Source organism: Melanotaenia boesemani, chromosome 14, assembly GCF_017639745.1.
Source record: "Melanotaenia boesemani isolate fMelBoe1 chromosome 14, fMelBoe1.pri, whole genome shotgun sequence".
In the NCBI taxonomy this organism is placed as follows: domain Eukaryota; kingdom Metazoa; phylum Chordata; class Actinopteri; order Atheriniformes; family Melanotaeniidae; genus Melanotaenia; species Melanotaenia boesemani.
In genome coordinates this window covers 9,466,613-9,479,963 of record NC_055695.1, presented here as the reverse complement: position 1 = coordinate 9,479,963, position 13,351 = coordinate 9,466,613, and the positions used below count along the sequence as shown (strand labels likewise).

General features: G+C 37.1%; 1 protein-coding gene across 1 annotated transcript in view; it reads right to left on the bottom strand.

The window, feature by feature from the left end:
- Positions 1-11,872, bottom strand: part of nek7 (NIMA-related kinase 7) — a 67,480-nt gene extending 55,608 nt beyond the window's left edge. The window contains exon 1 of the mRNA XM_042005971.1: positions 11,595-11,872. The gene's annotated coding sequence lies outside the window, so the exon portion shown is untranslated. The remainder of the gene's footprint in view (positions 1-11,594) is intronic.
- Between the last annotated feature and the right edge of the window lie 1,479 nt (positions 11,873-13,351).

Genomic DNA, 13,351 nt, shown 5'->3' with positions numbered 1-13,351 from the left:
AGGCTGGACTCTGCCCTATTTTCACCAAACATCTTTAAAACTCACCAAAACCAACCTCATTTCAAGATCTCAGGGCCAAGAGAGGCCTAACAGGGTAACAACTGCATAAAAATGTCTTAAACTAACATCTGATCATTTTTAACTTAGTCGGACCAGTGAGAAAATTTTAATCCTTACACATGGGGATTCAAAACTGTATGTCTTGGGAACAAAGGTTCAAATTCACCTGTAGCTTTTTTGTTTGTTAAGATGGACCAAGACAAAGTGCAGACTGCTGTTCATAACATTTAACGATTAACAAGCTAACTTTGCCCGTCACATTACAGATTTCATCACTGCAAAACAGCGTTACCAATCACAGTGATCTATGATGAGCTGAACCAATGGAGAGACACTTTTCTGGGAAGCAATGATGTTGCCAGAATGGTGCTGAATGGTGTAATATAGAAAGAGGATGCAGTTTTTAAATTTACTTGTACACACAAGAGATAAGAAATGTTTATAAAGCTGTATATACAATACCAGGTCTTACCTTGTCTTACCTTATACCACATTGTATCTTAATCTACAGAAAACAACTAATGTTATCACTGCAAAAGTTAGAAATAAGACTATGACAAACCATATTACTGACCAACCACAACTTCTTATCTACTTTAAAAATGACACAGCAAAATAATATCTGACAACCAAATGCTGAAACATTTTGGGGAAAGGGATTGGAAAAAAAAGGCTTTCTACATACACACAATACCGGATAAAAGAGCTTTATTTGTTGTCTGGTTTGTTTAAAATTATCAGCCATGGACCAAACTACTATTTACTGCAAATGCTGTTGAGTTAAAGTTGTAGCCAGAAGTGGAAACATGAGCAATTTGGTGCATCACCTTGGCCACAAACATGCAAGTACCAAGCATGTATTCCACTAAGATTGGCACCGTTCACATCCCTGGGTAAGATTTAAAAAACTGGAACACACTTGAATCAGGTGTCACTTGTGTACATCTAAAAGTACTGACTACGCCTAAATTGTTAGTAAATTAAGATAATCTACACCATTGCAACCCACGTGGTCAAAGACATGGTTCCACTAAGTACTGTGGAGAAAGACAAATTTATGGCTATGATCTGGATTTCAGATATCGTGGATATTAAAATGTTCTTTTTTTTAATGGTGTACAATTCACTATAAGCCCACCCACCATAAAGAAATAAGCTATTCTTAACCAACCTAATGTAGTAATTAGTGATGGGGATACCAACATTTTTCCTGTCAGTACGATAATTAGTTTTCACTGATAGCAAAAGATACTTCTTGCCCCTTAAAGGAAAATCATGATTGTACAGTGTGCATTAAAATCTTTATTGCAGACCAATATGAAATATAAGTAAAATTCAAGAGCATCAATACGTGAATGCTTTTTAATAAATCATACTGACAAGCAAATTTAACAAAGATAAAATAAACTTTTTTAAAATAATAAAATAATTAAACTACAGATTAATATAAGGTTATTCAAATTTATTAAATGGTAAGAAAAAGTAATATGATAAATATATTAAAACATAATGTGCAATAACCTGCATTAAACCAGTAAAATATCAAAACCAAACCTCATCATCAATAACAGTAGCAGCATCATCATCATAATATAATATCTTATAGGCTACCATAATCAGGTCACGCAGAAGGAAAACGCTGTGGCTGGGCTTCACACATAGTTTTAGTACCTAAAACTCTCAGAAGTTAAAACAAATGGCACATTTGTATAAGCAGAGGGGTATCTCAATACTCAAAAAAAGTATTGAATTTGATATTTTGACTGGCTGATATCAATGTATCGACTCCTGAGTACTGATATGCCCATTCCTAGTAGTATTTTTTTTATCTGTCTAGTAAATAATTTTTAAAAGGTAGATACAAAAACATAGCTCTTGTGAATCGTTGGATAGATCAGATCAGAATGGACAGATTTTCTCAACTTTTTTTCTCCTTAGACAATTTAAACAGGATGCTTTGTTAATTAAAATCACCAAAGTAACAGCAGATTTGGTTATATGAGATCTATTTTCAATATAAAAACACAATCTCACATCATACTCGTATTTACATGATCCAAGATATCACACAGACGTATGAATATAGGTCTATTTATATCAGAATGGTATTCAGAAAATGAAAATGTCAGGTACTGAAAACGCAGAGAAATACAGATGCAAAGAAAGTGAGCAAGAGACGGATAGAGAGAAAAGCTCCCCAACCGGGGTTGAAAGCAACTAAACCAGAGAGGTCTTCCCTGCCACTTTTACATATTAGAATATTAATATTTATGAGACTTCCTGTTTTCCCCCCCTCTGTTTTTTCCCCTCAGACGATTTGAACATGAAAAACTTGAAAAGCGCAAATTCCAGGAGTTGCGTATCACAGTTTGACCTGAAGCCACACAGCAGACACCAACCATGACAGACTCACTGTTCAAAGCAGGCGGGAGCTGCTTTCATCAGGGGATCCTGGTGGTTTTTTTTACAGTGTGACACCACCAGCCCATGCCATCTGCCTTCTTCTAAAATCTGAACTTCAAGATGTGCTTCCTGCTTGTGCGTTGTTTTTAGGTGGGCTTCACAACCAAGGCCCAGCGTCATGCAAGCTTTAGCTGCTTTGCTTCTTGCTGACTGCTGTTTACAGCCAAGCCTCGCAGTGTGGTGCAATGTTAAATATTCACTGTTAAACTGTCAAGCCAGAACTGGTTGGGAACCCAGCCAGGCATTCACAGTACTGCAGCATTGGATTTTCCATGTCTGTAAACACAGCCCCACCAAATCAATCTATTTTCCCAGCCAATCCAGAATCAGACCAGCCTGTTTTCCTCCTTTAGCCACAAGCTCACTTCCTGAAACCCAAGCCAAGAGGCATAACGTTTTTAAGAGCTTTTCCCTACATTCATACTTAAATCATATTTTCTATATCATAAATTCTAGGCAGAAATACATCCACACTGAGATAATTTGTACTTAAAAGACACCTCTACCCCCGGTCTAAGTCTCTGCTGACTTTTAATGCCTGCAATAAGACATCTGTAAAATATTTTTTATTTGGTGCCCTAATACGACACTGGCAAAGGTCTCTCATCCTTGGCTTGGCAGGACTTCTGAGAGCGCGAGCCAGGAGCGCCATACAGGCCTAACCCCTGCTGCTGCTGCTTCCTGCTGCTCTGAGGGAGTCAGGCAGCCTGACTCCCTCCCTGACAGAGGGCCAGAATGGGCAGGAAGGAGAAGGCTAAGGGGAAGCCCTAGGTAGAGATGACCCCCCCAGGAGAGGAGGGCCAAGATTGGGGGGACAGATTTGGAGTCTCAGAAGGAGTGAAAGATAGACGGAGGGAACATGAATAAGTGAGGAATCTACATGGGGGAAAAGGGGGTGGTGAGCAACAAGAGGGAATGGTCTGAGACGAGAAGATTTAATGGGGGAATAAAAAGATGTGTGGCATGGTAGTGGAGAGGGAGTGAGACGAATGGCCTTGAGGGCAAGTTGGGGCAGCAGGAGTTGAAGGGAGCTTCTTATTATGACTCCTCTTCTTTTCTATATGCCCCCAAGCCTTGACCATAACCTCAAAGCCCTAGGCCACACCCTGAGACCAGGGAGACCATGGAAAACTGCTGTGAGTCAGGGTACAAACAAGGAAAGAGGCGGAGGGAGCACAAGAAATATGTCTTCCACATACAAATGAGGCATTGTGAAAGAAAGAAACAGAAAATAAAGAAAATATGGATTTCACAATTAGGCTTTTTTTATGCCAATGATCCAAAAGGTTTTTAAGCACTTTATATTCCAAAACTATTATATCTTTTTCTTATGTACAAACCAGGTCAGTATTATAATTTTAAAGTGTAAATTATGTATCCAGTAGCTCAAAGTGTCAAACAGTGGTGTGGAAATTCTTCAATTCTTTTAAGTATAACAATGGGGAAAGAGTCTATATAGGTGCCATGATGTAAAGTAATTGAGGGTTTACAACATACACAAAAATTATAATCTGCTATGGTTCTTTTTTTTTAAAACATGCAGAGACAAACTTAACATGATATTGTTACATTATGTCAAAGTGATGCAAATGCTAAAGAAGCATGTAGTGTTTATAAGTACTTCACCAATAAAACTGTTGACAAATTCTGTAGGGCTTTTTCTACTTGCCCTAGTCGGTGACCTTTCAAGAAAGACAACCACCCGGACTAATCAGCCATTCATTTGGCATATTCCATTCATATCTTCTTATTTGTGGCCTTATTTTGTCTTAGAAATTCTGATTTAACAGATGAGGATCTTAGAGCCAAGGTTCAAACCTCCATCTTAAAATGACATTTTCCAACTGAAGAACAGTAGCAATAGACTTATGTCCTATAATATGTACTGTACTGACGTTGGTCACTCAGATAGCGACTTTGATTTAAGCTTGGCATTTATCCATCCTGTTTTGCAGTCTGCTCGTTAGAAATACTCTGCATTAGAAACAGGTTCCAGTGTGTTAACAGAGCTCAGTGAAGAATTTTTAGCAAGTGGTGCTCCAACAGTGCAATTAAAAGCAAAAATAAAATAATAATAATTATATATATATATATATATATTTATATTTTTTTTCACATTATTTTTAAATAAGCCCAAATCATACCTGATTCTTGATCCTTGCAATCAATGTGAAATTATACTGGAAAGGGGGAGAGAAAAGACGAATGTAAAAGGAGATGAAAAAAAGACTAGGAGTCAGTGACATGTCCCCAGCATTTCACACTGAAAAAAAGGAGGGTAAAACAGACAATCTGTCAAAACAAGATGCTCTCATACAAATTTGCTCTCTTCGGCAGCAAATCTCGTGTGAGACATTAAGGCTTATTTGTGGTGAGGCTGGAACAAATGCCCATAGCAAAGTCAGCAAGCAACTAACAAAAAAAAAAGAAAACCTTCCTCTCTCTTCAGATGGGTGTAAATTCATTCTGCTTTTGTCTCATCTCATGACAAATGTGTACTGTCACTGTCACTGATGTGGTGTTTACAGTGGCATATAGCATCTTGTAATTATTCTGTGAAAGAGAATTATATCCTGAGGCATTTGTATTTTTGCATGTGGATAATCAAAAGCGATAGAGACGGAGAGGAGCCGAGTGGAAAGTGATAGCCAATTAAAAAGGAGGGTTCTACTTGAGAGCCATCTTTCCATCACATCTCACTGTAAAACAACATGGCATTGGTTGTTGTGTTTAAACAACATACAGTACACAGCTTATTCCCCAAGCTGCAGTAAGTTCTACATATTTCATTTATTGAAGCCATTAGATATTAACCATTTTCACAGAGGAACAATCAGATGGTGAAGTTTATGCAACTCTAGAGCAGCAGTGGAAGTAGTCAGAGAATTTAATGGATGTATGTGGACAGCCAGAGCAGCAAAGCACTGCGCTCTAAAGAAAAGCTTCTGTGGTCATTCCTCAGATCCCTCGCTGCCAGCCTGTTTAAAATAAACCTTGATATGGCAACTTGCCTTCTATATTTGATCAGCATTTACCAGCAAAGGCACACAACAGACATGATGACTGTCCTCTTTGAGGTATCATAGCATTTTAACAGAAGTAATTTGCACAATAGTCCAGGAAAATATACACAGAATTAGGGCTAGCTGCTGTCCAAGCCAGTGATGACTCCACACTTATTTTGAGACATTTTATGCTTTAAAGATATATGTTAATGGATCTGATTATAAAGTTGTGATTTGTTGCATGTATGCAGTTCAAAACTTCACTTTTTAGTCTCAGCCCTAAATCCAATATGAATGTTGTTTCACTCTTTACTGAGCGTTTGCATCCCACTAAGAAGAGAGTGGAAAGTCATAAGTGGTACACAAACAGATGTTTGTTCAAAACAGGTACTTTTGGTGTGAAAACCGGTATTATTCGGTCTTATTTTAACTTTAGCAGCAAGCTCTGGGAAAAAAAAACTACAGTAATGATGCCATTTATTTCTTCCATTTTGCAAGGAAAATTTCCACATGTTGGAAAATGTGCCTTTTATTTTACTTTAATTACTACATGACTTGAATAGGTTAAAAACTCCACATATAAAAAGTTGTTTCATATTAAACAGGATTTCTGAGCCAACAACAAGGTCATTGTTAAAAAATAAATAAAAATAACATGAGCATAAATAAAACCTTGCTGTTAAACAGACCACTGATACTGTGTGGTCATGGCATACGCTGACCTAGAGGCATTAGCAGCGTTTCATAAACTAAAGAACAGGTCCTAGGTCAGGATTTTTTGTACTTGCAAGTCTTTGTAGTCAGTTTCCCAAAAGAGCACTAGACAGTCCAATGAGAAAAAGCATCAATGCCACAATGAAATTAACAACTTTCACATGACACAAGGAGCCGCAAGGCAACATGCAAGACTATTTGAATGTTTGAAACACCAGTGACCCTTCATATAACTAAGAAGAGATGGATATGGAAAATATTGACAGGCCAGCTTTTTAAGAGCAGGGCAAGAAGCTGTTTAGACAAGCCAGACTCATTTACAAAGACCTGATGCTAAACTCTCATCAAAGTGACCCGAGAAAAGAAAGAATCTGTTCTAAACTTTTCTGAGGCATTAAGTTTCAATCTACTATCTTTTACTTTTTTTCTTTAATTTTGTAAATATAATCTATTTAACATTTTTCTTTTTTAATTTACTTTTATCCTCTCATAATATACCAAATAACCACAAAGACAGAACACTAAAATAGCTTGTGTAGTGATCTACTATCTTTGCCAGCACCGTCTCTGTACAATTGTTGGCCAAGGTCTTTGACATCATGCAAAAGACAGTGTTTAATGTAGCTCAAAAAAGCCTCAGGAAGCATCTTTTTTCAAATATGCTTTGTAAAAAAAAAAAAAAAAAAAAAAAAAAAAGAGCAAATATTTTTTTTGTTCATTGAGAAAACCCAAAGGCAAAATGACTGTTAAAGTGGTCAGATGACAAATGTCTCATCTGATCTTTAATCCAGTAGAAGGGCCAGCTTCGGGGCTAAAACAGGAAACTCTCACAGGACTGAGTGATTTGGTAAATTCCACTGTGCTAAATCACTGCTTTGAGTGCAGCACATTTCTCCACATCAGTAAATAGCATTTTAGCTCTCACTGAGTCTGAATGTCTCAGAAGTACAAAGTCTGAAGTGCCAAAGAAAATGTCCATGGAAAAACAATCCATCGATTTCCTCGTCAAAGACTGTTTAAAGCCTGACAATTAGATATAGTTTGCAATTCTAATAGGGCTGGATTAAAAAAAAATCAATCGATTTTAATCAATTCAAATTAAAGAAATCCTATATCGATTCATAAAACTTGGAGATTGATTTTTTGTCCTTATTTCCGGTAACGTGATCCTAGTCACGCGTGACTTACCGAGGGTCAGCGAGATCTAATGCTAACGGGCACCGTCAAGTTTAACAACAGGAAGTGGTGTCACCACGTACGTAGTTTAAAAGAAGTCCAATATGGTCATTCAAAGTCAAATTTCCTGTAGAACGGGTTTACACATCGTCCTTTTATCAAACAGAAAACAGTCTGATGCTATTTATCTGGTTTACATGACGGCATGTCATAGCTGCACCTGCACTCTGTGTCCACGGCACTGAGCACACATACAGACATGTGTAGGGTTGCAAAGGGGAGGGAAATTTCCAGTAAATTTCCTGAAACTTTCCATAGGAAGTTAAGCCTGGGAATTTTGGAAATATTCCAAATTGGAAACTTTCCACAGGAATTATGGGAATCATTGGGAATTCATGGGCATTAACTGGATTTTGGGGATAATTTCAACAAACTATCATATCCAAACATAAATATCAAGATTTTGTTTTGTCATAAGTAGACATCCATGCAAAATAAAACAATTAAAAACATGGCATTTCAACAGATTAACTTTAGAGTAGAACTTTAAAACTTTAATTCTTGTACTGAACAACCAATTCTTTTAACATGAATGTTGAGTAAAGTATTACTCTCACCACCTTGCCACCAGTTTTTCCACTCTCACATTTGTGAGCCTGTTGCGAACCTTTGTGTGCTTGTTCCCGAACAGTGACCAGTCGCTCGCAGAGGCGGCTGATGATGGTGGGATTTGGAGGATGATGGAGGCTACAGGTGCAAGGGCCTCATGTCCACAAAGTCCTTTCCACCAGGTGGATCCAGATATGTGCTAGACACATGCGTGCGCACACACAGGTTTTACATGCATGTGTGGCAAAACACGTCAACCAGCTGAAGACAAAAACATGAGAGTTTTCTAAATTCTCTCATGCAGCTGAAGATGGAGGGTTTCTCCAGCTCCGGTGTTACGGTGATAGCATCACGGTCGTCACGGCAATGCACACAACTAAACAAGCTGAATCTACATCGTTGAAGGAATTTCTGAGTTGTATTATGGGTTTAAATGGATCCAGTATTCTTTGTAGGTTTTATTAACATCAACACGTTATCTGAAATCCAAACTTTTAGAATAATTAGAAGCGGCTCCAGTGAATGAAACAGTTTCATCAGGACATTTAAAAAGTTTAAATCTGGGGAAAGACTTTATTGTTAAGGCACTTCAGAAATTAATGTAAATGTGTCAAATCAGATTATTACAGTATTCTGATTACTTCCAAATATCTGATTTTGACTGTCAAGTAAATGCTGTGTGTTTAATTTTAAAAAAAAAGTTTCTGAGAATGCCTTTAATATTCAAAAAAAATAGGTGGTTATTAGTAATTAGTGACAATACACAGCCCTAAATTCTAAAAAGGGCAACTTTTTGTTAAACAATTAATAATATGAAATAACACATAAACTGCCCATTTATCCAGTCATACCAAACAACTATCCCTTATTTAATCCAAACAATAAAACATGGCTAAATAATTTGGTATTGCTAGTCCAGTCAAAAGTAATGCACCTCTCATCAGCTGAAACTCAAAGACAGATATCCTGACAGAAATCCTTTAACACAGAGACTGATGCAAATATTTGTCATCCATTTTCTGATCATCCGGTTCGTGACACATTCCTTGATTATCAACTTCACAGAGCCAGCGAGTGTTCATCTCAATCACCTGATGACGCTGGCAGACTCAAGCCTGTTGTCCCTGACAATGATGGGATGTGGCAACAGAGAAGTGAGTAATAATTGGGTCAACAAGGTATGTCAGCTCCCACTAACGCTTGCTTGAATCATCCCTCTGTACTCTAGCCAGATGTAATTGTATGACGCCTGAAATATTTGGCTGTGATGGGCAGCAGAAGCAACACTGCATAAAACAGAGCTTTAAACCCACATATAAACCCCAATTTGTTTTAATTAACAAGTGTATACATCTGTCTTTTTTCATCCACTTAATTATCAATTAACTGGATCATTTTTTAATTAATAAACATAATGCTCTGGCTCAAAACCAAAGAAGCAACAACGTACTAAAGTCTTTAGAGGTTTTGCAATAACCACGCTCATTATGAGATCCCACCTTCTGGAGTATGTTTAACAGTGTGAAACAAAGACAAAGTCTTTCTAAATTACTAAAAGCCTCAGAAACATTTGTGAAAAAACTGGTATACTTGTGTTTAGTGTTTAAATGTTTGGTTCATAATTTGGTTTATGACTCTATATGTTTGTCTTAAATCAGTTGTGACAGAAACAGCTGATCAGTTTTCAACCATTTCTTTTTTTTTTTTTTATTCTTAGTCACACTGGTGCACTTAACATTTCACAGGTCTAAGTGTAAGACTTATTTCCCTGAATGTCTGTTTGCGTTTTCTGTGTTCATTCTCCTTCTTACCTGAGCTCATGCCTTACCGCGATGCAGAAAACACAGGCTGTATCTCAGAATTTGACAATAAACTCAAATCAACCATAAAATGCGGAATATCGTGTAATTTGCTTATATGTGGGTATGTGGGAACGCCCACCAATTTAGGATTTTTCACAGTGCCTGAACCAACTGAACAAATGAGAGCCAGTATGTCATCACCTGCAATGACGGGGCTCAACTCTCACCCAGAAGTTCAGTATTATCCAAGAGAGCCGGCATAACAGACCCAACTTGTCCAAAAAACTAAGGCCATTTAACGCTATGTGGCTCTGTAGAAAACAAAAAATATCTACATTCATTTCTGGTGAAGCATTAGGCTGAGAATATTTGCTTACAAATTATCGAGGATTGTCACCAGAAAAAGAAAGCAGCCTCCATCAAAATGTGTTTGAGCTGAACCCGGAGGCTGTCCTGCAGAAGATTCATGTGAAAAATATCAATCTCTGTCGACAAAACAATCGATACCACAGACTGCCATGTTTATAGCTGGGTGAGCAGCCATAAACGTGGCACATAATATAGCCAAAAAGGAGCTGCCTTTCACGAAATTCTAATCCAAATAAATAACTCTCATAAAAAGGAATGGATTTAACATATATCCAGGGAAAGAGAAATTTGCCAGAAGTAGGACAGCCTCATGAGCCATTTGAAAGTTTGAACTAGCTTTTGTTGTTGTCTAGAAATATTGTTTGTTCAGTTTGATTCAGTTCAATGAAGCCAGCACTTTTTTTTGTGTTTGTTTGTTTTTAAAAAGTAATGTTTTTGTTTTTTAAAAACATTCATGCTTCAAATAAATAAACATAACCCCTATAAATAATTCTTGTTCACAATAATCTAAATAATAATCAATGTATATCAGTGATGATTATATGGTCAACCTTAAAATCCTTTACAATGTCGTGCAAAGTGATGGACTGAAAATTTGGAAGACACCTCAATTTTTTTGCTTGTGCACCCAAATTAAAAAATTCGCTGCAAGTGTGCAAAAATTCTAAACGTCGTTATATGATACAAAGATACATAAACGCATTGATTAGTTATTTTAATTGGCTTTGCCTGTATGCTGCTTATTTTTTTTATAGAAACATGCAATTATAGTTTAATGTAAACGGATGTTTCTATGAGTGCTACTGTTGAAAGTTTACAAATTCATGACTTCGCAGATTTCACAACTTCAGAAATGGAAGTCTAAGCACGGCACGCCAATGTGTATTTAAGGCATACATCATAATGAGTGTAAGAAAGCCATTTACACAGATATTTGCCCATTTTCCCCTCTAGATCTTATAAAATGTTGAGGTTTTCTGTATATATAAAATTACATGGTTTTAACAATGCAGAAAGACACCAGAAGCGTTCCTGAGCACGTTTCCATCACAGGTTTTGCTGAATGGCTTTCGGTAAAAGTTCATTTTAAGGACATTGCAAAAATATCATGAGTGTTATTGTTAACCTTCACTGACAGTGTTGACTTGGTGTAAGTCATGGTAGATAACGTTAGCAACGCGGTATGCTAGTTGGCTAACAAGCTAGGCTAGTTAGCCAACTCCGTGGAAACTTTTTCCAAGTTAATGTCAACCTCGAGGTGGAGCAGAAACTGGTGTCAACTAATGGTTTGTAAAACTGACCGTTCTTAAGCAAGTCAAACACAGAGGTGACAACAGTATACCAGAGGTTAATAAGCTGTGAGTGAGTTTTATAACTTCACTGTCTCAATACTCACCAGGAAGTAGGACTCTGCTGCTAGGCTATTCCTCCTTCACGTTAAGAGTTTTCCTAGTGAATATGACTGTTGTCTTTGTTTTGTCTTTCCCTTTCTTAACCACGTCGCGACAAAAAAAAAAGTCCCCTTGGCGGGCGTCGCTTCTTGCGTGGCACTCTGTCTATGCACCAGAAAGTTTTTCTATTCAGAGAGCGCCTGTGCCGCAAAGTCTGTCGAGACGCGTACGTGTTTTCAGACAGACAGTCCACTAGTAGGCCTCCTCATCACCACACTGCTGACCCGGGTGCCAGTAATGTAAACAACACAGCGTTCCCGAAGCACAGGGGAGGGAAGCTGTCAAATACCGCGAGATTCAACAGTTCCATCAAGTGTGCACTTCAACAGTTTGGTTAAATAGTCTGTAGCAGATTTTAAATGTAAGACATATTAGAGGTCTACTTGTTTGGGGCAGAGGCTGGGCCAGGCAGGAACAAACTGGCATATGTAAGTTAAATAATTTATTATTATTATTATTATTATTATTATTATTATTATGTTCAAGATTTAAAGAAATAATTAGCAAATTGTTCCATTTAAGTGGTCATCTAACATAAAAAAATAAAACGTTTTTTAAAGCAAACGACCAATGTTGTTTCTTTTTTAATCAAGAATTGTTTACTTAGAATAATCCTACATTGTATGGCTTTAATTACTGTTACACAAAGACTTATATTGAGAGAAAAAAATAAACTAGCTTGAAGCCAAACAACAAGTTTTATCAGTGTTTCCTCAGCATTATAGGCCATTTAACTTTGTACCGTCATCACATCTGGTGGTTTTATGACTTTTACATGTATGTGCAGTTTGGATAGACAAATATGCTCACCCACATTGGCATTTGTGAGACAATGCATGTTTGAATGCTGCATTATAATCAAGAACATAGCTTCCATACTATTGTCATTGTCAGTAAGAAACAGGCCTGGGCTGAGGGCAGGTCTGTTGAACACCTGGACACTTTAAATTTAGAGTTATGCTGATGTTGTAGGAGCAGAAACTGCCATGAATGGCAACACATGTTGTTCAGAAACTGATATGTATCGTTCTGTATTAATGCTGCCTTCACAGGTGTGCATGTTCCCATAGCATGGGAACTGTTCATTTGAAACTGATTTCTCCTCTTTAGCCAAGAAGATGCTGCACTCACGATTTTGGGTCTTCATACCACAGCACAATTGTCCTTTTCTTTTTATTTCCCTCAGCTGATTGAATGGCATGATATAGTTTTAACTTTAACTTGTGGGTTCAGCAGCAAACTTTGTTCTCTTGCAGCAGCTTTTTATGAGACAGGACTTTATGGAGTTGTGCTATGTCTTTAATGCAGTGTTGCGGTCCAGATCTCAGTCACTTAGCTTTTCTTCTTAGCCTTGTTTCTCTGGATTCTCCAAAGATTATGCAAAGCAGTTAATGAATTTCCCAACTTCTTAGCAGTTTCACATTTAGAATTATTTTTGCCTTATTATTGTTGAACCTCAGCGAATCTCTACGATCTTCTGCAGAGTGATGAACTGTTATCTCTGAAAGACAAACACCTGTTTCAAATTAGCATATTTCTCAAAAGTTTAAAAAAAAATCAAGTTTTCAACTTTCATCTGTCTGTACTATTTGAAATTTAACACAACCTTTAAATTATTTGTAAATAGCTTAATTTTTGTTGATTAATTAACACTTTACATAACATTTCAAGTTTTTTTTAAGAATTTTAGTATCTCATTAAA